Source organism: Triticum aestivum, chromosome 6B (assembly GCF_018294505.1).
Source record: "Triticum aestivum cultivar Chinese Spring chromosome 6B, IWGSC CS RefSeq v2.1, whole genome shotgun sequence".
Classification (NCBI taxonomy): domain Eukaryota; kingdom Viridiplantae; phylum Streptophyta; class Magnoliopsida; order Poales; family Poaceae; genus Triticum; species Triticum aestivum.
The window spans coordinates 669,537,268-669,562,731 of NC_057810.1; positions in this window are offsets into that span (position 1 = coordinate 669,537,268).

Genomic DNA, 25,464 nt, shown 5'->3' on the forward strand with positions numbered 1-25,464 from the left:
TACTTTATATATATGTTCATTTACGACATGTTGCATCCGTATATTTTGGTACGGCCGAATACACCAGGGGCTTATGTTCCCCGCATTATGGTGTGATAAGTCCGAACACTTTCACAAGTGTGGCACCCCGAACTTATAGCATTATATGAATCGGCTCTGAATCATGTCTTGGGTCAATAGTTGGGTTTGCCCGGCTCCCATGTTTTGGCACCTTACGTTCTGTTCCGTCGGCTAAGGTAGCACTGGGAGAACCACTGCGATTGCGCCCCGGTTGAGCTGGGTTAACTCCTTAGTGGAGAAAGCTAAAACTGACTGTCATGATAAGGCGAGAGACTGGTTGCTGTTCGAGAGGTCTTTTCGAGTCCCTAAAGACTTATGCCGCTTCGAGCGGAGAACCGGATAATGTCCGGCCAAGGCGTGGATAGCGCCCCGAACTCGGTCTTCCGAATACTAGGGGCTTCGCCGAAATTTAAAATTAGAGAATTCTATGGCTAAGTGAGAGTGTTCAAGCATTATAAGTCCGGTTGCCTTGTTCGTTGTGTTGAGCGCCTCCCTAGATGGACCCAAAAATGGGAACAAGAGTGCTCAAGTTTATCCCGAACACCCCAGCACTCGTGGCATGGGGGCTGAAGCTGACGACTTGCCATCTCTCAGATTTAATAAACGGCCACACAGAAGGTAATATTTTAAATCAATAAGCATTGCTTAGCGCATATGAACAAAGTTTTCAGCGCACAGGATAACACATTGCAAATTTACTCAATAATTACATCCCTGGGGCACTCATCCGCAATCTTGCGGGAACCCTTCATGACAGTCTTATAGTACATCTCAGGCGTATGATACTCCTTGCCCGTTGGTGGCGCGTCAGTGATAAGCCTCTCCGCATCCAGCTTGCCCCAATGCACCTTTGCGCGGGCAAGGGCCCGACGAGCACCTTCAATACAGGCGGAGCGCTTCATGACCTCCACCCAGGGGCATGCATCCACCAACCGCCGCACGAGGCCGAAGTAGCTCCCAGGCATGGCCTCTCCAGGCCACAGCCGGACTATGAGGCCCTTCATGGCCTGCTCGGCTACCTTGTGGAGTTCGACTAGCTGCTTCAGCTGGTCGCTAGGGGGCACCGGATGGCCGGCCTCAGCGTACTGAGACCAGAAGACCTTCTCTGTTGAGCCCCCCTCCTCGGCTCGGTAGAATGCGGCGGCATCAGACACGCTGCAAGGCAGATCTGCAAACGCCCCTGGAGAGCTCCGAATTCGGGTAAGTAACACGTAATTTACATCCACATGCTTGCTTTGCATGAAAAATGCCTTACCCGCCGCTATCTTCTTCACCGACTCAATCTCCTAAAGGGACTTATGGGCCTCGGCCTTGGCGGCTTTGGCACTTTCGAGAGCCGAGGCAAGCTCGGACTCTCGAGTCTTTGGGTCGCGCTCCAAATTCTCATGCTTTTCCATGAGAGCCTGGAGCTCTTGCCGAACCTCCGCCACCCGCGCCTCCTGCTTTTCTCCCTCTGCCCGTTCCGCGGCCGCATTGCGTTCGGCCACGGACACGGCCTCCTTCAAGGTTGCCACCTCGTTCGTGGCCCCTGCAGTACCCACGTTATCCTTGTTATTTTTATCGCAACCTAAATCCTTTTTTGTAAGGTAATAATTCAAAGTGGTGTTACTCACCTTCTTTGTCCTCGAGCTGCTTCTTGGCACGGCCGAGCTCTTGCTCGGACCGTTCGAGCTCTTGCTTCAAAGCACCGACCTCCGCAGTCAGTGCGGCAGAGGTCAGCAGCGCAGCCTGCAAACCCATATTGACATAATTTTTTAGCAACCCTGCGTATATCTTTTTTAGATCCTCAGTCCGGCTTTTCTTTCCGAACATCGAACCGAGCATCAAGGGCTACTGTCTATGCGGTATTACAATGCATATTTTTAACTTCTTACCTCAAAGCCCGATAGAAGGCTACTACAGGCTTCGGTCAGCCCGCTCTTGGCGAGCTGCACCTTCTGAATCACCGCACTCATAATAGTGCGCTGTCCTTCCTAAATGGAAGCGCCTTTGAGCGCCTCCAACAAGTTGTCCGGCGCCTCCGGTTGGACGGAGGCCGCCGGCGTCACGATCTTGCCCTTCTTGCGAAGGGGCCGCCGGCCGGACTCTGGAACCACTGCGGGTTCCGACATGGAGTCCGGCGCAAAGTCCGGGAGGCTGCCTTGTGGCGCCTCCGGAGCCTCCCCCTAATGGGTCCCTTCTTGGGATCCCACCTTGGCGTCCTCAGCATCGCGAGGGGTGGAGACGGTCAGGATGGAGTCTACATCCGACGGAGCCAACGACCCGCTCGATGAAGCGGGGAGATCATCATCGGCCGGACTACAGGCAGCGTGCGGCATTAGAATGACACTATGTGACACAAAAGAGAAGTTGTAAATCATTCAGGAATCCGGATACTTACGATCTAGCCGGAGGCCTGGCCCTTGAGGGCCATTCTTCATCGCCAACGTTGACGTTGGCGGAGCTGTCCGGGGGAATAGTCCTTCCCCTCTTGGACCCTTCGGCCTCCCCTGTTGGGGAAGCCTTCCTCTTCCTCTCTCCTTCCTCTGGGAGAGAGTCCTCTTTCTCCTCCTCGTTTTCTGGGGAGGAGTCCGCCTCGGAGTCGTCGGACACCTGAAAACGGGAACTCTTTCGAGTACCCGTGGCCTCCTTCTTGGCCTTCTTCTCCGGCACCACGTGCGGTGCCGGAACCAGCAGCCCCGCTAGACGGGCATCTACTGGGTTTTCTGGCATAGGAGCCGGACAGATGATCTGCTCCGCCTTCCTCATCCAGTCCTGTCAAAGGAAAAGGGAAATTGAAACCCGCATAGAGTCAAACTATGAATAGCAAGTGTCCTGTAAAGGGGTAGAATCACTTACCTCGTCAGCTTGACGCTGCGAGCGAAATCCGCGATCTTCGGTGGTGGATGCGGGGGCTTCGGCGCCCTTGAAGAGCACTTTCCAGGCATCTTCGTACCTAGTGTCGAAGAGCCTGCTCAAGGTCTGGTGTTGTGCCAGATTGAACTCCCACAATTTAAATGCCCGTTCTTGGCACGGGAGAATCCGGCGGATGAGCATGACCTGGACCATGTTGACAAGCTTGAGCTTCTTGTTCACCAGCCTCTGGATACAGGCTTGGAGTCCGGTCAGCTCCTCCGAATCACCCCAGGTCAGGCCGCTCTCCTTCCAAGAGGAGAGCCGCATGGGGATCCCAGATCTAAATTCGGGGGCCGCTACCCATCTAGGGTCACGCGGCTCGGTGATGTAGAACCACCCCGATTGCCATCCCTTGACGGTTTCCACGAAGGCACCCTGGAGCCAGACGACGTTGGGTATCTTACCCAACATGGCGCCTCCGCACTCCGATTGAGTGCCCTTCACCACCTTCGGCTTGACATTGAAGGTCTTGAGCCACAAGCCGAAGTGAGGCTGGATGCAGAGGAAGGCCTCGCACACGACGATAAACGCCGAGATGTTGAGGATGAAGTTTGGCGCCAGATCGTGGAAATCCAGGCCGTAATAGTACATGAGCCCCTGGACAAAGGGATGCAATGGGAAGCCCAGTCCGCGGAGGAAGTGGGGAAGGAATACGACCCTCTCATGGGGCCTGGGGGTGGGGATGAGCTGCCCCTCGTCGGGCAGCCGGTGCGCAATGTCACCGGATAGATATCCAGCGCTGCGCAGTCTTTCGATGTGCCCTTCCGTAACGGAGGAGGTCATCCACTTGCCTCCCGCTCCAGACATGACTAGAGAAGGTTGAGACGAGATGTGCGGGCTTGGGCGCTGGAGCTCGAGTGCGCGGAGATGGGTAAGCAAAGGAGGAAGAAGGCGTAGGTGAAAGGGTGGACCCTAATCCCCTTATATATGGGCGGACAAAAACTGTGCGTCCCCACTGGCCTGGTAAAACTCGCTTATCTCCCAAGCGCCACCTTCAATGGCGCGGTTGGGTTACCCACGTCCGTATTGATGAGAATCCCGGAATAAGGGGAACACGATCTCTGCTTCGACAAGACGTGCCAAGGAAACCGCTTCGCTAAACGCGCTGAGGTGGTAAAGTAAAAAACGATTCAAGTAAGGGCTTGGTAGTGGTGTGACGTCATGCCACAAAAAACGTCAGCAGATTGAACTTGTGCATATTATTCTCTCTACGGTGGAATGTGGAATTTATTTTGCAGAGCCGGACACTATCCTGGTGTTCACAATCTTCTATGAATTATTCGGAGGAGGAACCCGCCTTGCAATGCCGAACAATATGCGCGCCGGACTCATCGTCATTGAAGCCTGGTTCAGGGGCTACTGAGGGAGTCCTGGACTAGGGGGTGTCCGGATAGCCAGACTATCATCATTGGCCGGACTATCATCATCAGCCGGACTCCAAGACTATGAAGATACAAGATTGAAGACTTCGTCCCGTGTCCGGATGGGACTTTCCTTGGCGTGGAAGGCAAGCTTGGCGATACGGATATGTAGATCTCCTACCATTGTAACCGACTCTATGTAACCCTAGCCCTCTCCGGTGTCTATATAAACCGGATGGCTTTAGTCCGTAGGAAACAACAACAACCATTACAACAATCATACCATAGGCTAGCTTCTTGGGTTTAGCCTCCTTGATCTCGTGATAGATCTACTCTTGTAATACCCTAATTATCAATATCAATCAAGCAGGACGTAGGGTTTTACCTCCGTCAAGAGGGCCCGAACCTGGGTAAAACATCGTGTCCCTTGTCTCCTGTTACCATCCGCCTAGACGCACAGTTCGGGACCCCCTACCCGAGATCCGCCGGTTTTGACACCGACACAAGCCAAGTTCTATAATGAAAAATTCCCACTAGTATATGAAAGTGACAACATAGGAGACTCTCTATCATGAAGATCATGGTGCTATTTTGAAGCACAAGTGTGGAAAAAGAGATAGTAGCATTATCCCTTCTCTCTTTTTCTCTCATTTTATTATTTTTTTCTTTTTATTTTTCTCCTTGTTTTTTTCTTTCTTTGGCCTTTTTTTTCTTTTCTTTTTGGCCTTTCTCTTTTTTTTCTTTTTGTAAAGTCCGAAGTCTCATCCCGACTTGTGGGGGAATCATAGTCTTCATCATCCTTTCCTCACTAGGACAATGCTCTAATAATGAAGATCTTCACACTTTTATGAATTTACAACTCAAAGCTAGAACAAGATATGACTCTATATGAATGCCTCCGGCGGTGTACCAGGATATGCAATGAATCAAGAGTGACATGTATGAAAATTATGAAGGTGGCCTTGCCACAAATACAATGTCCACTACATGATCATGCAAAAAGCAATATGACAAAAGTAATGTGTGTCATATGAACGGAACGGTGGAAAGTTGCATTGCAATATATCTCGGAATGGCTATGGAAATGCCATAATAGGTAGGTATGGTGGCTGTTTTGAGGAAGATATATGGTGGGTGTATGGTACCGGCGAAAATTGCACGGTACAAGAGAGGCTAGCAATTGTGGAAAGGTGAAAGGGTGCGTATAATCCATGGACTCAACATTAATCAAAAGAACTCATATACTTGTTGCAAAAATCTAGAAGTCATCAAAAACCAAAGCACTACGTGCATGCTCCTAGGGGGATAGATTTGTAGGAAAAGACCATCGCTCGTCCCCGACCGTCACTCATAAGGAAGACAATCAATAAATAAAATTGTGCTCCAACTTCATCACAAAGCGGTTCACCTTACGTGCATGCTATGGGAATCACAAACTTCAACACAAGCATTCTTTAAATTCATAATCACCCAACTAGCATCACTTTAATATCACTACCTCCATATCTCAAAACAATTATCAAGTATCAAATTGATCATAGCATCCAATTCACTTGCTAAAATAGTTTTCATTCAAATTACCATGCTGTTTAAGACTCTCAAAATAATATAAGTGAAGCATGAGAGACTAACAATTTCTACAAAATATAACCACCGTCGTGCTCTAAAAGATATAAGTGAAGCACTAGAGCAAACGACAAACTACTCCAAAAAGATATAAGTGAAGATCAATGAGTAGCTAAATAATTATGCAACTATGCAAAGACTCTCTCTCATTCAAGAATTTCAGATCTTGGTATTGTATTCAAGCAGCAAGCAAAGCAAAATAAAATGACACTGCAAGGATAGCACAACTCATGTGAAGAAGCAAAAACTTAGGCTCAACCGATACTAACCGATAGTTGTTGAAGAGGAAAGGTGGGATGCCTACCGGGGCATCCCCAAGCTTAGATGCCTGAGACTGCTTGAAATATTATCTTGGGGTGCCTTGGGCATCCCCAAGCTTGAGCTTTTATGTCTCCTTAATTCCTCTCATATTGTGGTTTCTCTTTTTATCAAAAGCTTCATTCACAACAAACTCAACAAAAACTCATGAGATAGGTAAGTATAAACCAATGTGAAACCTTATCATTTTCTACTGTAGCAAATCACTAAAATTATTATTCAACATTGCATACTAAGTGCCTCTGCATATTTAATACTCCTATCCTCAAATAGAATCATGAAAAAAGCAAACATATGCAAACAATGCAACCATAACAGCAATCTGTCAAAACAGTACAGTCTGTAAAGAATGCAAGAGTATCAATACTTCCCTGACTCCAAAAATTATGAACTAAAATTCCCACTGTAATAAATTTATCAGATCTTAATATGCAAAAATATTCAACGTTATACATTCTCTGACTTTTCTAGGGAATTTTCGCAACAGCGCAAACTTTCTCTTTTCAAACAGCAACATGTATACTAGCAAAATAAGCATGACAAAGGCTATCCTTGACATTTTTATTGAAACTAAAGATGCAAAACATTATTCTAACTAATCAAGCATAAACTAACAAAAGAAAATGATGCTCCAAGCAAAACACATATCATGTGGTGAATAAAAATATAGCTCCAAGTAAGGTTACCGATGAACGAAGACGAAAGAGGGGATGCCTTCCGGGGCATCCCCAAGCTTAGGCTCTTGGTTGTCCTTGAATATTACCTTGGGGGTGCCTTGGGCATCCCCAAGCTTTGGCTCTTATCACTCCTTATTCCGTAATCCATCGAATCCTTACCCAAAACTTGAAAACTTCAACCACACAAAAGTCAAAACAAAACTCGTAAGCTCCGTTAGTATAAGAAAATAAAACCACCACTTAGGTACTATAATGAACTCATTATAAATTTATATTGGTGTAATATCTACTGTATTATAACTTCTCTATGGTTCATACCCCCCGATACTACTCATAGATTCATCAAAATAAGCAAACAACACATAGAAAACAGAATCTGTCAAAAACATAACAGTCTGTAGTAATATGTATCAAACGTATACTTATGCAACCCCAAAAATTATGAAATAAATTGCTGGACCTGCTAAATTTGTCTGTTAATCATCTACGAAAATAATAAACCTAAAAGCACTCTCTAGTAAAAAATGGCAGCTAATCTCGTGAGGACTAAAGTTTCTGTTTTTCACAGCAAGATCATATAAACTTCACCCAAGTCTTCCCAAAGGTTCTACTTCGCGCTTTATTGAAACAAAAGCTATAAAACATGATTACTACAGTACCATAATCATGTGGACACACAAAAACAGTAAGGGTAAATATTAGTTTGTCTCCCAACAAGCACTTTTCTCTAATGCCTTTTCTAGCTAGGCATGATGATGACAATGATGCTCACATAAAAGATAAGAATTGAAACATAACGGGAGCATCATAAAGAATATGACTAGCACATTTAAGTCTAACCCACTTCCTATGCATAGGGATTTTGTGAGCAAACAACTTAGGGGAACAATAATCAACAAGCATAGGAAGGTAAAACAAGCATAACTTCAAAACTTTAAGCACATAGAGAGGAAACTTGATATTATTGCAATTCCTACAAGCATATGTTCCTCTCTCATAATAATTTTCAGTAGCATCATGAATGAATTCAACAATATAACCGGCACATAAATCATTATTTTCATGATCTACAAGCATAGAAAATTTTCTAGTCTCCACATAAGCAAATTTCTGCTCATGAATAGTAGTGGGAGCAAACTCAACAAAATAATTATCATGTGAGGCATAATCCAATTGAAAACTAAAATCATGATGACAAGTTTCATGGTTATCATTATTCCGAATAGCATACAAGTCATCACAATAATCATCATAGGTAGCAACTTTGTTCTCATAATCAACTGGAAGCTCTTTCGAAATAGTGGAATCATCACTAAATAAAGTTGACACTCTTCCAAATCCACTTTCATGTTCATCACAATAAGATCCAACATCCTCCAAAATAGTGGGGTCATTACTTCCTAAAGTTGACACTCTTCCAAACCCACATTCATCAATATAATCATCATAAATAGGAGGCATGCTTTCATCATAATAAATATTCTCATCAAAACTTGGGGGACTAAAAATATCATCTTCATCAAACATAGCTTCCCGAAGCTTGTGGCTTTGCATATCATTAGCAGCATGGATATTCAAGGAATTCATACAAACAACATTGCAATCATGCTCATCATACAAAGATATATTACCAAACATTCTAATGCATTCTTCTTCTAGCACTTGAGCACAGTTTTCCCTTCCATCATACTCACGAAAGATATTAAAAAGACGAAGCATATGAGACAAACTTAACTCCATTTTTTTGTAATTTTCTTTTATAAACTAAACTAGTGATAAAACAAAAAACTAAAAGACTCTACTGCAAGATCTAAAGATATACCTTCAAGCACTCACCTCCCCGCCAACGATGCCAGAAAAGAGCTTAGTTGACGGGGTGAGAGTGAGTGCCCTTTACCTAGCCTCCCCGGCAACGGCGCTAGAAAAGAGCTTGATGTCTACTACACAACCTTCTTCTTGTAGACGTTGTTGGGACTGCAAGTGCATAGGTTTGTAGGACAGTAGCAAATTTCCCTCAAGTGGATGACCTAAGGTTTATCAATCCATAGGAGGCGTAGGATGAAGATGGTCTCTCTCAAACAACCCTGCAACCAAATAACAAAGAGTCTCTTGTGTCCCCAACACACCCAATACAATGGTAAATTGTGTAGATAAAGGTTTTTGAAATCTGAAATTATAAAAACTACAAGGTAACAAGTGGTAAAAGTGAGCGTAAACGATATTGCAATGATAGGAAACAAGGCCTAGGGTTCGTACTTTCACTAGTGCAAGTTCTCTCAACAATAATAACATAGATAGATCATATAACAAGCCCTAAACATGCAACAAAGAGTCACTCCAAAACCACTAATAGCGGAGAACAAATGTAGAGATTATGGTAGGGTACGAAACCACCTCAAAGTTATTCTTTTGGATCGATCTATTAAAGAGTTCGTACTAGAATAACACCTTAAGACACAAATCAACAAAAACCCTAATGTCACCAAGATACTCCATTGTCACCTCAAGTATCTGTGGGCATGATTATACGATATGCATCAGACAATCTCAGATTCATCCAACCAACACAAAGTACTTCAAAGAGTGCCCCAAAGTTTCTACCGGAGAGTCAAGAACGTGTGCCAACCCCTATGCATAGGTTCATGGGCGGAACCCGCAAGTTCGTGACCAAAACATACATCAAGTGGCACATGATATCCCATTGTCACCACAGATAAGCACGGCAAGACATACATCAAGTGTTCTCATAAAAGACTCAATCCGATAAGATAACTTCAAAGGGGAAATTCAATTCATCACAAGAGAGTAGAGGGGGAGAAACATCATAAGATCCAACTATAATAGCAAAGCTCGGGATACATCAAGATCGTGCCATAGAGGGAACACGAGAGAGAGATCAAACACATAGCTACTGGTACATACCCTCAGCCCCGAGGGTGAACTACTCCCTCGTTGTCATGGAGAGCCCCGGGATGATGAAGATGGCCACCGGTGATGGGATCCCCCTCCGGCAGGGTGCCGGAACGGGCTCCCGAGAGGTTTTTGGTGGCTACAGAGGCTTGCGGTGGCGGAACTCCCGATCTATCTTGATACTCGATGGTTTTAGGGTACGTAGGTATATATAGGCGAAAGAAGTCGGTCGGGGGATGCTCGAGGGGCCCACGAGACAGGGTGCCACCACCCTGTAAGGGGGGCGCGCCCTCCTTTCTCGTGGCCTCCTCGAGGCTCTACTGACGTGAACTCCAAGTCTTCCGGATCATAATTTTCCAAACAGACACATTGCCGAAGGTTCCATTCCGTTTGGACTCTGTTTGATATTCCTTTTCTTCGAAATACTGAAACACACAATAAAACAGCAATATGGGCTGGGCCTCCAGTTAATAGGTTAGTCCCAAAAGTGATATAAAAGTGTATAATAAAGCCCATAATCATTCAAAATAGGTAATATAATACCATGGAACAATCAAAAATTATAGATACGTTGGAGACGTATCAGCACTCCGCACTGAAAACAAAACCGCCGCACTAGCCCTTGAGGCAATATCCGAAGCCCTCGCAGCTGAGGAACTAACCGCGCTGCGCTCCACAGTGGATAGGGACGATGTGATACTCGACAAACGACTCAAGTCCACCTCTTTCAAACCAGCGGACGAAATAGTCAAATTCCAGGTCCACCCAACGGACCCTACAAAAACAACATCAATCGGGACACAGCTGAACCCCACAATAGATGCTGCACTATGAGAATTCTTGTGCGCGAATTGGGACATTTTCGCCTGGCATCCTTCAGACATGCCAGGTATCCCACGCAGGCTGGCCGAGCATAGCCTAAACATACAAAAGGGATACAAGCCGGTCAAGCAGACTCTTCGGTGCTTTTCAGAACCCAAGCGACAAGCCATGGGAGAAGAACTAGCCAAGTTACTCGAAGCCTGATTCATTAGAGAAATAAAACATCTGGAATGGCTAGCAAACCTGGTGATGGTACCAAAGAAGGACAAATCCTGGCGCCTATGCGTCGACTTCAAGGACCTTAATAAGGCTTGCCAAAAGGATCCCTTCCCACTACCCCGCATCGATCAAATAATCGATGCTACCGCGGGACACGACTCACTGTGTTTCCTCGACGCATACTCCGGATACCACCAAATTAAGATGGCGGAGTCCGACCAAGCCGCAACGACATTCATCACTCCATACGGCCCCTTATGTTTCAATACCATGCCTTTCGGGCTCAAAAACGCCGGTGCAACCTATCAATGCATGATTCAGACATGCTTTGAAACACAAATCGGCAAAACAGTGGAGGCATACGTAGACGACGTGGTCATCAAAACTACACATGTCAAATCTTTAATAGACGACTTGAGGCTTACGTTCGACAATCTCCAAAGATATGACATCAAGCTCAATCCGGAAAAATGTGTCTTCGGCGTACCTGCCAGAAAGCTCTTGGGCTTCATCGTTTCGAATGGAGGAATTGAAGCAAATCCGGCTAAAATCCGAGCTCTGTCACAGTTGTCTACCCCAACAGACCTCAACCAAATCCAGAAATTAACTGGATGTGTGGCTGCCTTAAGCCGCTTTATCTCCCGATTAGGAGAAAAGGCATTACCTCTCTATTGCTTTCTTCGACGCACCGACCACTTTGAGTGTACGGATGCGGCTACGGCCGAACTGGAAGAAATAAAGGCCCTCTTGGCCAGCAACCCTATCCTGGCCATACCAAGTATTGGTGAACCCATGCTATTATATATAGCTGCTACACATCAGGTTGTAAGCGCAGCGCTCGTCGTCGAACGAGAGACGGGCGGACATAAATTCCCGCTTCAAAAGCCGGTATACTATGTATCCACTGTCCTCACTCCATGCAATTCACGGTACCCACATTATCAAAAGATAGCATACGCGGTCTTCATGGCATCCCGAAAACTATGACACAACTTTCAAGAGTGTTCAATCACGGTGGCCTTCGAAGTACCACTCAATGACATAATAAATAACCGTGATGCAACAGGCCGGATTGATAAATGGGCTATCGAGCTCCTCCCGTTCGACATAACATATAAACCATGGCGAGCCATGAAGTCGCAGGTACTGGCTGACTTCGTCGCCGAATGGAGGGAAGCCGAACTTCCTAATGAGTATGGTGCGTACTCCAATTGGATCATGCACTTTGATGGCTCTAAGATGTTGGCTCGTCTAGGGGCGGGCGTCGTCCTGACATCCCCCACACAGGAGATACAGTCCAATACGTACTTCAAATACTATTCACACATTCCAACAATGCAGCCGAATACGAGGCTCTGTTGCACGGTCTTCGGATGGCAGTCTCCATGGTCATCCAACTCCTAGAAGTGCGTGGGGACTCGAACCTCGCAATATTTCAGATAAATGGAGACTTTGACGCTAAGGACCCAAAAATGGCGGCCTACCACAATGCCGTTCTTAAAATGTTAGCTCGGTTCGAGGGGCTCGAATTCCACTACGTGGTAAGAGAGAACAATCAAGCGGCGGATATCCTCGCCCGCATTGGCGCTAAATGCAACCCCTTTCCCACCTAACATTTTCCTGGAAAGGCTATTCAAGCCATCCGTGGTATGGGAAGGTGTCGGTGTCAAAACCGGTGGATCTCGGGTAGGGGGTCCCGAACTGTGCGTCTAGGCGGATGGTAACAGGAGACAAGGGACAAGATGTTTTGACCCAGGTTCGGGCCCTCCCGATGGAGGTAAAACCCTACTCCTGCTTGATTAATATTGATGATATGGGTAGTACAAGAGTAGATCTACCACGAGATCATAGAGGCTAAACCCTAGAAGCTAGCCTATGGTATGATTGTTGTTCATCCTATGGACTAAAACCCTCCGGTTTATATAGACACTGGAGAGGGTTAGGGTTACACAGAGTCGGTTACAATGGTAGGAGATCTACATATCCGTATCGCCAAGCTTGCCTTCCACGCCAAGGAAAGTCCCATCCGGACACGGGACGAAGTCTTCAATCTTGTATCTTCACGGTCCAGGAGTCTGGCCAACGGTGATAGTTCGGCTATCTGGACACCCCCTAATCCAGGACTCCCTCAGTAGCCCCTGAACCAGGATTCAATGACGACGAGTCCGGCGCACATATTGTCTTCGGCATTGCAAGGCGGGTTCCTCCTCCGAATACTTCATAGAAGATTTTGAACACAAGGATAGTGTCCGGCTCTGCAAAATAAGTTCCACATACCACCGTAGAGAGAATAGTCTTTACACAAATTCAATCTGCTGACGTATTCTACGGCGTGACGTCACACCATGGCCAAGCCTTTATTGGAATCGTTTTTACTGTCCCACATCAGCGTGTTTAGCGAGGCGATTTCTTTCGCACGTCTTGTCAAAGCAGAGATCGTGTCCCCTTATTCCGGGATTCTCATTAATACGGGTGTGGATAACCCAGTCGTGCCCATTGGCACGCCTCCTCTATCGAAGGCGAGTCCCGAACAGTTACGGGGAGGGCTCTTGGTATTCAACCTCTTTATAACGAGACCAAGGCCCGCTCCTTTCTTTCAATCTCAATCGAATCCGCCCCTCGCCTTGAGTTCCAACACCCAAAGCTCTAGATTCAGGTGCTTCAGATCTCCAAGGATGTCCGGCTCCGACCTGCAAGGCCGGTGGATGCCTTCCTCGGTCAGGGAAGAAGACGTGCTAAAGCTGAGAGACGCCCGGTATCTAACCGGCGAAATTTCGCACAGGCTGCCTGCCCAAGGGCAGGTTATTCCCACTCCCAAGCCTGGTGAGAGCGTGGTGTTCGTGCCTCACTTCCTTCGGGGGTTAGGCTTCCTGACGGACCCCTTCGTGAGGGGGCTCATGATTTATTATGGGCTGGAATTTCATGACTTGGATCCGGAGTCCATCCTCCACATCTGATCGTTCATTGTCGTATGTGAAGCCTTCCTCCGTCTTACTCCTCACTTTGGGTTGTGGCTCAAAACCTACAAAGTGGAACTGAAGATGATCAAGGGGCAGCAGGTAGAGTGTGGAGGGGCTATTATAAGCAAGAATGTTGACGCTCCATGGCCCGAGGGCTCTTTTCAAGAGGAGCTCAGTCTGTGGCAACAAGAGTGGTTTTATATCACAGCTCCCAGGGGCACCAAATGGGTGGCGCCACCTGCCTTTCGCTCGGGTCCTCCGTCGCGGCTGGCGTCATGGGTCAATAAAGGGCTCGACTGGCGGCCGTCCAAGGACGCGCCCTTGTTGCAGGGCTGTATTCGAGACCTCCTAGAGAGAGATATCGATCTGGTCGTAGTAGCGCAGGTCATGCTGATTCGTCGCACCCTGCCCTGCCAACGTCGCCCCCTCCGCCTGTGGGAGTTCAATCCGGAGGGACCGCGAGCTCTCCAACATTTTATGGGCGTAACACCCGTGGAGATGTACCAACTATTCTTCGGATCACGAGCAATGTGTCCGGACTTGACCGAGGATTCAAGTTTGAGCTGCAATCGCCCGGATACTCAAGTAAGTAGTCCTGTACCCGAACATGCTATCCGTATATCTATCGTAAACTTGCCTTTAAAAGAGATGTCCCTTGAACAGGAGTGGATAGCACAAGCAAAACTGATCCAGTGTCCGACCCCCCTCCCTGAGACCACGCCAGATCCTGTGTTAACCAGGATGCTAGAGGCTGCGCCTTTTGAAGAAGGCGAAGGGGGGAACAAGGGAGCTACTGCCTCCACGAAGGAGTTTATAAGAAAGGAGGGATCGAGAATCCCTCCCTCCAAGGGGAGAAGAGGACCGCTTATGACGATCCGGAGACCAAGGCCTCGAAGCGGGGGAAGAAATCCTCGCTAGAGGATCCTGCGCCGGGAGATGCCCCGGCTACACTATTTCCCCAAGGAGATCAGCCCTCCAGCGAGCCGTAAGTAAAGAGGGGCATTTTCTTGAAATGAGAGACATCCCTGTTTTATTTCTGAAGATAACCGAAATTTTCCTTGTAGTTCGGATCTCAGCCCTTCTCAGCAGAGCTCGTCTTCAGGGGATCTTGATCCGGAGATGATGGAGATTGAAACGCCTCTGACTGCCGTACCGTCATGCAAGGCGGACGACCCTAAGGTGTCGTCGCCGAGGGTTTCTTCGAATCCAGTGGGGCCCGAAGGCAGTCGGATGTCCCCTCAATGCCCTCCGCGTCCGGCCTTCGAAAAAGTCCATCGGACGAGTCCGGCACCGACTGGTGTTTGGTCGGAGGAGCTGAAAGATCTGCTCGGGCGAGCGTCTATCTCGGAAGATCACTGTGCGCTAATGGGTACGGTGATTGAAAGGATTTCATCCGCTGAAAGCAAATTTCATGATGCCGTCATAAGTTTACTAACGGGTTTTGAGGTACCCAAAATGATGTACCTTCTGACAATTTTGCATATAGAATGTGCCATGTATAGATAGTAGCCCCTGAGACTCGGTGCGTTGTCAAAAATGACAGCACGCCGAGGATCATAATCCCAGGTATAATATGCGCTCTTCCTATGTAGGTGGCGAAGCGTCCGATGGCAAGCCGGACTGATGAATTTGCCGAACTAAAGTGGCAACTTGACATGGCGGATTCTGACATCGCGCTTGTCAATAAGCGGCTTGACGAGTCACAAGGTATGCAGCTTCTCCGCGGACACCTGGAAAGGTAGCTTAATGTCTGTGTCTTACAACATGTATGCTTGACGCAGATGGTGCCACTGCCATGGAGAACCTTCGGGCGGAACTCACCCGAGCCAAGGAGCAAGCCCAAAAAAGTGATGCGGCTGCCTTAAAAGCGGCCGAAGAGCTGAGAGCCGAACAGGCTGCTCACTACCGAAGCAAGAAAGAAATGGCCAAGATGGCCGTAAAGTTGAAGAATGCTACCGACCGTTGTGAGCTTCTTGAAAAAGAAGGTCGAGCGAAACAAGAGGACCTGAAAAAGGCCGCTACTGAGGCCAAGGATGCTCGCTTTATGATGAGAGCTATGAAAGAGGAGCTACGTCAGGCCAAAGATATTGCGGCTAGAAAGCCTTTTCTGCTGCGGAGGAAATTCACGGATCCCAAGTTTGCTCAGTTGGGCCAGCTGTGGGGTGCGGAGAATGCTTATCTGGACTTGGCGGCGAGTGCTGCAGACGCGGCCGAACACTTCCGAGGCCAAAAGGATCACGGAATGGATTTTTGGTCGCAGTTGCATAGTTCAGAGCGTCCGCTTCCATTGACCGATCGTTTGGCCGAATGGGCTGAGCTGAATAGGTTGTCCGGACTTGCCATGAAGGATGTCGTGACTCATTTGTGGCCGAACAGGCCCGAGCCGAAGAGTTATTTTGGCTTGGTGCAGCAGTTCCTTGGTGCGGTGCCGCATATTGGTGCAATGAAGCGGTCAGCATGCATAGAGGGTGCGCGGATGGCTCTTGCCCATGTCAAAACATACTGGGCGGAGATGAAGGCCACCGACGTGGCATCCCATGATTCGGACAGAAGCCGAGTACCTGCCGAGCACTATTTTGATGAAGTCCTGCAGGGCGCTCGTTTAATAGAGATGCAATGCTCGAAGGATATTATGTCTAATGACATGTATGATTTGTGAAACAATGTTTCAATATAATATTAGGGCTTTTTATACTTGTGCATTCAATTATTAAAGTACCTCTTGTGCGGCCGGTAATGTATATGTGTATATAACCTAAAAGATGGCAGTCTTCGGCTTCAGCCCCCACGCACATAGCGCGGGGGTGTTTGCAAAAAAGGCGCATTTTCACACTTAATCCAACGTCTTGGTCCTGTAAAGGAGGTGATAGCATAGCAAACTAGGCAACCGGACTATAATGCTTTATCACTTTCACTTAGCCATAGGAGTTCGATGGTGGGGCTACTATATAGCCCCTAGGGGCACCGCGCTCTCCCGAATTCGGGGCGCGTATGTGCCTGACCGGGAAATGGTCCTTCGTTAATGTGGAGGAATTCTAAACATTCTGGTGGGTCATTGAGTGGTTGACCAGTCTCACGCTATATCATGACAGTCAGTTTTCGGCTTTCTCTATTGAGGTGCTCACCAGGCCGAACCGGGGCACAATCACAGTAGTTCTCCTGGTGCCGCGTTAGCCGATAGAACGGAACGTAAGGTAGCAAAAACTAGGAGCCAGGCAAACCCAACATTTGACCAAAGACATGATTCAGAGCTGATGCATAAAAGGCCTAACTCAAGACGCCGAACACTCCCTAAGGTATTCGGTCTTTATGAAAACAGGCAGAACAATGCCCTAAGCCCCTGGTGTCCAGGTACGTGCAAAAAATTCTGACGCGGCCGATGCCAAAACGCCAGCCTCCTCCTCGGTTATAGCGAGAAACCGGGGGATGTGTATCAACAAGAGACAGTAAAAAAGGTTTACACAGGGTCTTAATCTGAAAAGAATCCTTGCAACGGGTCCCTACTGCATGTCTGCGCCTGTGTCTCCGTTGTGCCGTATCCTGGACGGGTGTAGCACGGTGTTCATCTGTAAAAGAGAAGAACTTAGTTGAAGAAAGATCGTGCGAAAAATGTACTTTATATTAAATAAATGGAGTACGATTCAAAAAGTGAATAAAATTGAGCTTTATTGTCTCTTGTTGTACATGCATGCAGCCCCTTGTACGGGGGTGTGCGGCTAGTAGGCCTTCATATGTTTACGCCAGACTCGTCTAGCCGTGTCCGGGGTCCGAATGACCTGTTCAGGTGCTTGGTTTAGCGGAGTCGGATTAGTGCGTGACTGTCCAGGCAGTCTCACGTTCTTCCGTGCTCAAGCAACACTTGATATTTCCCTTTAATGAGATGATGTCGCGTGGACCGGGCATTTTAAGTGTAAGAGATGCATAATGCGGTATTGCGTTAAAGCGGGCGAAAGCTTGACGTCCCAATAGTGCTTGATAGCTACTTTTGAATGGGGCGATATGGAAGGTTAACTTTTCGCGACGGAAGTTGTTGGATGAGCCGAACACAACTTGTAGCAGTAGGGAGCCCGTACAATGGGCATATAGGCCTGGCATTACCCCTTGAAGGAGGTGTTGCTGTGGCGAATTTTGGTTGGATCTATCCCTATTTTGCGGATTGTGTCCTGATATAGCAGCTTTAGATCACTACCGCCGTCCATTAGGACTTCTGTGAATTGGAGTCCGTCAATTATAGGATCTAATATCAGGGCAGTCCAACCTGCGTTCCGGATACTTCCGAAGTAATCCTGATGATCAAAGGTGATTGGTTTTGACAACCAATGTTGGGACTCCGCTGGGATAGGCCGTGCGGCGCGTATTTCTATGGGTGCTGCTCTGATTTTCCCTTTTGTCACTTGAAGTGAGTTTACTGTTTTGACTTCTTGTGGGAAATTCTTTTGTTTTCCGGTGCTCTGCTTGTGGGATTCGTCATCGTCCTCGCTTGGTGTGTCGAGCCCCTTGTGTTCGACATTGAGTTTGCTGGACTGCTTGAAGACCCAACAATCTCTGTGGGTATGGTTTGCAGGCTTCCCGGGGGTACTGTGGATTTGGCATATTTTGTCCAAGATTTTGTTTAAATTGGATAGCTCGTGGCTGTTATCATTGAGGGGCAGTTTTTTATGATTCTGCCAAGAGCTTTTAAATCCGGCTTTGACTATCGTGCTCTTCAGGCTGTTTCCCCTTGTCCGGCGCTAGTCCTTGCTGCGTCGTGGTTTCTCGTTTCCATGTCTGACTTCGGATGTACTTGGGTCGCTGGTACTACATCTTGCCAGCCAACTATCCTCTCCCGCGCAAAAGCGGGTCATGAGGCTTGTTAGTGCGGCCATTGTTCTTGGCTTTTCCTGGCCAAGGTGCCTGGCGAGCCATTCGTCTCGGACATTGTGTTTGAAAGCTGCTAAGGCTTCAGCGTCCGGACAGTCGACTATTTGGTTCTTTTTGGTGAGGAACCTGTTCCAGAATTTGCGGGCTGATTCTCAAGGTTGTTGAGTTATGTGACTTAAATCATCTGCATCCGGAGGGCGGACATAAGTCCCTTGAAAATTTGCCCGAAAAGCATCCTTGAGCTCTTCCCAACTGCCAATCGTATTTTCAGGGAGGCTTTTAAGCCAGTGCCGTGCTGGCCCTTTGAGCTTGAGGGGTAAGTATTTTATGGCGTGGAGATCATCTCCTCTAGCCATGTGTATATGGAGGATGTAATCCTCAATCCAGACTCCTGGGTCTGTTGTTCCGTCGTATGCCTCTATGTTTACGGGTTTAAATCCCGCTGGGAATTCGTGATCCAGCACCACATCGGTGAAACATAGGGGGTGTGCAGCACCCCTATATTTGGGTGTGCCGTGATGTCCGGATATTTGGCGTGTTGCATTGCTTAGAAGATCTTGCTTTATTGGCACGTAGATGGACCTAACTGAGCCATCCTTTTGATGCGAATCCTTATCCGGATCGCGTGTCGGCTTGTGTGCGGCGCCGCTTGCCGCTCTATGCTTGTCATGTGGTCGTCCATACGACCGGGCGGCCTCTTTGTTCTTTGATTGCGGGGGCTCTAAGGCCTCCTCATCGAATTCGGGCAGTAGTTTACGCTTCGGGTAGCTCTTTGTTTGGCGACTGTCGCCGTATTTGTCTGTGGTGTTGAGTACTTTTCTCCATCTGATTCTGAGTGCATCTTCCGCTATTTTGAGCTTCCGCTTCTGATTTTTCAGGCTACGCGCAGTGGCGACGAGCATTTTGTGGAGGTTCTTCTGCTCCAACAACTTGTCCGGTGTGAGATCGTCCGGACTGTTATCTTCGTCGGGGACGAATTGTTTATCCAAGTTGTCCTGTTCGACAGTTGTTCAATGGCATGTTCGTCGTTCACCGGTTCGACCTGCTCTATGGCTGGGTCTGTATGGCCGCCGTCTTTGTCGAGGCAGGACTTTGTGCGGCGCTTTCGTCACCGTCTTGACTACTTTTCGAGGGATTTATCCTTCGTAGCGTCCCGTTGTTCCTCATCGTCACTTCCTTTAGGTGTATCCACCATGTATACATCGTGAGATGGGGTGGCTTTCTAGTACCCTGTAGGTGCTGGTTTGTGGTTATCTCCTACACCGTCGTCCATACCGTCGATGTCTTCGGAGTCAAAATTGAGCATGTCATTTAAACTTTCGACAGTGTCTATGAAGTGGGTGGTGGGTGGGTGTTGAATTTCTTCATCGTCCGCATCCCAACCTTCCTGACCATAGTCCGGCCAGGGCTCTCCTGATAAAGAGAGAGGCTTTAGTGAATTCAGGATGTCGCCAAGGAGCGAGTGCTGAAAGATGTCCGTGGCAGTGAACTCCATAACCGATGCCCAATCGGATTTGATTGGCAGGGGCGTGGGAGGTTCGGAGTCCGGAGAGGAGTCCGGCACCTCGGAGTCAGGGGCTTTGCAAAGGACATGGATGGTGTTCGGCTCAATCGCTGTAGAGATCGTAGCCACCGAGGCGGTGTCCAGCCACTCGTCCTCGATCAGCGAAGTCAGCTCCGAGCTAAGGGTCAGAGCGGACGCTGGTGCGGCCTCCAGGGCACTGTTCGGCGGCAGACCTAGATCATACCCATCGAGACAGTGCGGCACGCTTGGCTGTGGCTCGAATCCGTCGAAGATCAAGTCTCTGCGGATGTCGGCCGTGTAGTTCAAACTCCCAAATCTGACCTGATAGCTAGGGGCATAGCTTTCAATCTGCTCCAGATGGCCAAGTGAATTGGCCCGCAGTGCAAAGCCGCCGAATACGAAGATCTGTCCGGGGAGAAAAGTCTCACCCTGGACCGCGTCGTTGTTGATGATCAAAGGAGCCATCGGGCCTAAAAGTGACGACACACAGGAACTCTCAATGAAAGCACCAATGTCGGTGTCAAAACCGGCGGATCTCGGGTAGGGGGTCCCGAACTGTGCGTCTAGGCGGATGGTAACAGGAGACAAGGGACACGATGTTTTTACCCAGGTTCGGGCCCTCTTGATGGAGGTAAAACCCTACTCTTGCTTGATTAATATTGATGATATGGGTAGTACAAGAGTAGATCTACCACGACATCAAAGAGGCTAAACCCTAGAAGCTAGCCTATTATATGATTGTTGTTCGTCCTACGGACTAAAACCCTCCGGTTTATATAGACACCGGAGAGGGTTAGGGTTACACAGAGCCGGTTACAATGGTAGGAGATCTACATATCCATATCGCCAAGCTTGCCTTCCATGCCAAGGAAGTCCCATCCGGACATGGGACGAAGTCTTCAATCTTGTATCTTCACGGTCCAGGAGTCCGGCCAACGGTGATAGTTCGGCTATCCGGACACCCCCTAATCCAGGACTCCCTCAGAAGGGGAGACCAGCAATTTCAGTCCGGAGCCGAAGACAACCCTGGACTCCGAACACTCTGACATAATCGGAGGCTCTGCCACCGAAATAACACCGTCGGCCCACATGATCATGGCTATAATCGCCCCGTGGACTAAACCCTTCTTAGCCTACCTAAATAGGCAAGAACTCCCTAAGGATCAAAATGAGGCACGTTGCATTTTGCGGCGCTCTAAAGCCTACAAAGTCCACGAGGGAGAGCTTTACGAGAAAAGCGCGACTGGAGTGCTCCAAAGGTGCATCTCTGAAGAGGAAGGACGGCAGCTTTTGGCAGAAATTCATGCTGGACTTGGCGGCCATCATGCAACAGCTCGGGCCCTTGTAAGCAAGGCCTTCCGCACAGGTTTCTACTGGCCTACAGCCTGAGCGGACGCACATGACCTCGTCCAACATTGCATCGGTTGCCAGCTTTTTGCCAATCAAAGCCATATGCCGCCTACTACTCTCCAAACAATCCCCATAACTTGGCCCTTTGCGGTCTGGGGGCTCGATATGGTTGGACCCCTTAATGGAGGAAGCCCTAAGAAAAAAATACTTGTTGGTCATGGTAGATAAATTCACCAAATGGATAGAGGCCAAGCCAGTTAGAACGGTCGAATCCGGACCAGTGATAGACTTTATATCCGGAGTCGTACACCATTACGGTGTCCCCCACAGCATCATCACTGATAACGGCTCCAACTTCACAACCGACAAAGTGAAAACATGGTGCGGCAAGATAGGTATTAAGCTAGATTATGCCTTTGTCTATCACCCCCGAACAAACGGTCAAGTCGAACGAGCAAATGGTCTTATTATGAGCGGCATCAAACCCAGACTAGTGCGATCCTTGAAGGAATCAGATTCGCACTGGGTCAAGGAGCTCGACTCCGTACTATGGGGGCTGCAGACCACGCCCAATCGTACAACCGGATACACACCATTTTTCATGGTGTACGGCGCAGAGGTAGTACTACCCTGCGATATCATTCATGACTCACCTCGAGTGCTCATGTACGAAGAGAGAGAGAGGCCGAGCTAGATCGGCATTACAGTTTAGATGCCTTGGAGGAGGAGCGGGACATCGCGAAGGCCCGTTCCGCATTTTATCAACAGCAGGCTCGGAGGTATCAAGGCAGAGAAGTACGGGCCAAAACATATAGCATTGGCGAACTTGTTCTATGCCTACCGGAGAAGAAAAAGGACAAGCTCAAGACCAAGTGGGAGGGTCCCTTCATCATTGACAAAGTTCTCACCGGAGGAGCGTACTGTCTGCGTGATGCATCGGATAATCGACTCTAGCCGAACCCCTGGAACGCGGCCAGACTCCGAAGATTCTACGCCTAGCGCCGAACTCTACGTTTGCCCCCTCACCTCCTTTTCCTTATATATATATATATATATATATTATTTCTCTCTCTCTTTCATATAGACACAGCTTTAAAAGCTTCAAGTATGCTTTGACCGCACACTCCTGCTGCACTATACGCGCTCAATATGCCTGGGGGCTTCTTATATAGAAGCTTAACACACTTGTCTTCTCGGCTTTATGCCCACAACATATGCATCAGTTCTCCATATGTGCCTTTTTTCACCATTATATGCATCGATATGACTTAAGTTTTGGCCAAGCTGGGTTGCCTGGCTCTTGTGTTTACGCCCTACGTTCCCGTTAATTCGGCTAGGGCACAAGGGGAGCACCTCTGTGATTGTTACTGCCGGGTCAGCCGGATGTGTACCTCAGACTGGGTGAAGCCGAAAGCTAGCATTCTTAAGGGAATATTCGGTCGGTGAACAAAAGATGTCTTTTACTTATTACAAAACATGCCCCCAGATGTTTATATCCTGTGACATTTTTCGCAGTTCGGACATGCACATTAATGCATGCACACCCAGGGAAAGGAACCCTTAACAGAACTATTCTCCCTGGAAGATGTTTCTTACTACCCGTGTAATATAACATAACTAGTTGGGTACTTGTCTGTTCAAGCACTTATGACCCCTACGCCTGGTTTCCACGCAATACCCCGGTTTTTACATAACCGCGCGGGTATTCGGATACACTCCGAACTATCGGGTCCAGAGGTTGAAGCGAAAAGGTCGGCCAAGACAAATGATTTACAATCCGGCTAGGGACAAAACATGTCCTTCGAAGTATAAAAGTCACTTAGAGTGACTGAATTCTTCTTCTATACCATCCAACAGGCTGTCTAGCCTACAATCCTGTTGGGAATACTTTGCGGCTAAAGCTACCTGGTCATATACCAGACTGACGGGGATCTCTTCCCCATCTGTCCCTACAGGTCCGACCTCGGCCATATGGCTCGGGTTAGCCTTTGTGTATCGTGTCTTCACCATGGCCCAGGCTTCCCTTGCACCTTGTCGACAGGCCAATATCTTCCATAATCGGACGCACTGCCGCGCTCCCTTGAGCATCTCCACAAGCTCTCCCATGCCTCTGGGCAGGGATGCAGACGGCCACAAAGCCTGGGCAATACCTTGCATCACCTGCCGAACTTGCTCGTGCAGTTGTGAGAGTTCTTGGAGAAGATCGCCTACAGATCCGGGCATCTCCTCTCCGGAACGACCTGTATCCATACCTGCAGATATAATTCGGTTAGAGTGTTTCTTCACCGAAATGTTTAAAGGTTCGTTCAAGCACTTACTAAAAATGTCGTGTCGAAGCCGCTTATTCTCCTTCACGGAGTCAGCAAGCTGGCCCCGGACATCCTTTAATTCAATGTCCAGCCAGGTCTTGGAGATCATTCTGGAGATCATTCTTCTCCCCTATAACTTTTGTAAGCACACGCTCACCCGCCTTCAGCTGTCGTTGAGCATGAGGGTCATCCTCTGATACGATCTCCGGATTACCACCGGGATTGTCTGCAGAATCTATTGTTAGGTCTGCACGCATGCCGAACACTACACTGGTATATGTCAGTACATTCTTTTTGATCAAGACAAAAGTTACCAAACAAGGCCTTCTTGGACTCCTCCATTCCGGCAACTACGGCCCGTAGCTGGGCTTTGCACTCTTCAGCTCTTTAGACAGTTGGGTATTCTTCTCTGTAAGAACCTATGTACATAATTGATCCTTAAATCAGTTGTGCCAACTGTTTCAAGTCTCAGGGGCTACTGATATACATACTTATCAAATTTTCTTACCTGTATATCATTTACATACTGGTCCGTAGCTCTGGCAAGTCCATTTTGAGCAGCTCGGATGTACGCGTCCCCCGAGTTGAAGGTGTTGAACGCCTCTTCGGAGAAATTAGGGTCACGTAATGTGGCCCGTCGGCGCCTGTGATTCATGGCGCTCTCCACTTCGGAGTACGTGACGGATAATCTGTCTGCGTCCTCTATAGGAGGACTGTCCGGCTTTGCCCCCGCGGCAACCTCCGCCCTAGTGTCCGTCCTCGGAGCCCGGCTGGTGGAGGCATGACCCGCAGGCTCTCCGGATGTAGTCCGGTGAGTGCTTTTTCTGCTGGGGAGCCATGGACATTATTATATTTCAAAGGACGATAAACTGCATAGCAGGGTTTTTAATCATACCTCTGTGACGGCGTCTCGGTCCTGACCGCCTTCCTTTTAAGCCGGCCTGGCCTTGGGGCTCCTTGTTGACGAGTCACCTCGGGTTCGACATGGCATTCCGATGACCTTGCCTGTACAACGCAGTTCAAGTACAGTGGGTAAGGTGCAAAGAAGGTATCCTTCTTATGAATTGGGACTCCGGTTCTACTTACATGCGATGCAGGGAGTAGGCCAGGATAATGATCTATGATAGCCACCAAGGAACCATCACACTTAACTGATAAAAGTTCCTATCGATGAGCTCCACAAATGTGTCTGGATCTTCTTCAAGTCCGGGGTCAAGGGCCCTGTCGGGGTCCTCTGGCTGTGGAGACGGGCTGTGAACCTCCCTCATGGCTCTTCGTAGTTCCTGCTAGGAATTGGCAACGTAAATATTTGTGATAAGGAATGCGGGAAAGGGCTGGAATAAAAGGTGGCAGCTCACCCAGCTTGGGGGGTTGTACATGGAGAATCCATCCCTTGGTTTGATCCAGATGAACTACTCTTCTTCTCCTTTGAACAAGTCGGACAATATTTTTGCCAGAGCGGCGGCGGAGTCCGGACCTTTACGGCCGCAATGGGTGGCGTCATCTTCTCCATTGAAGTGCCACATGGGTTTCCCCCGGTACTAAAGTGGTTGTACCCCCCGCATTATGTAT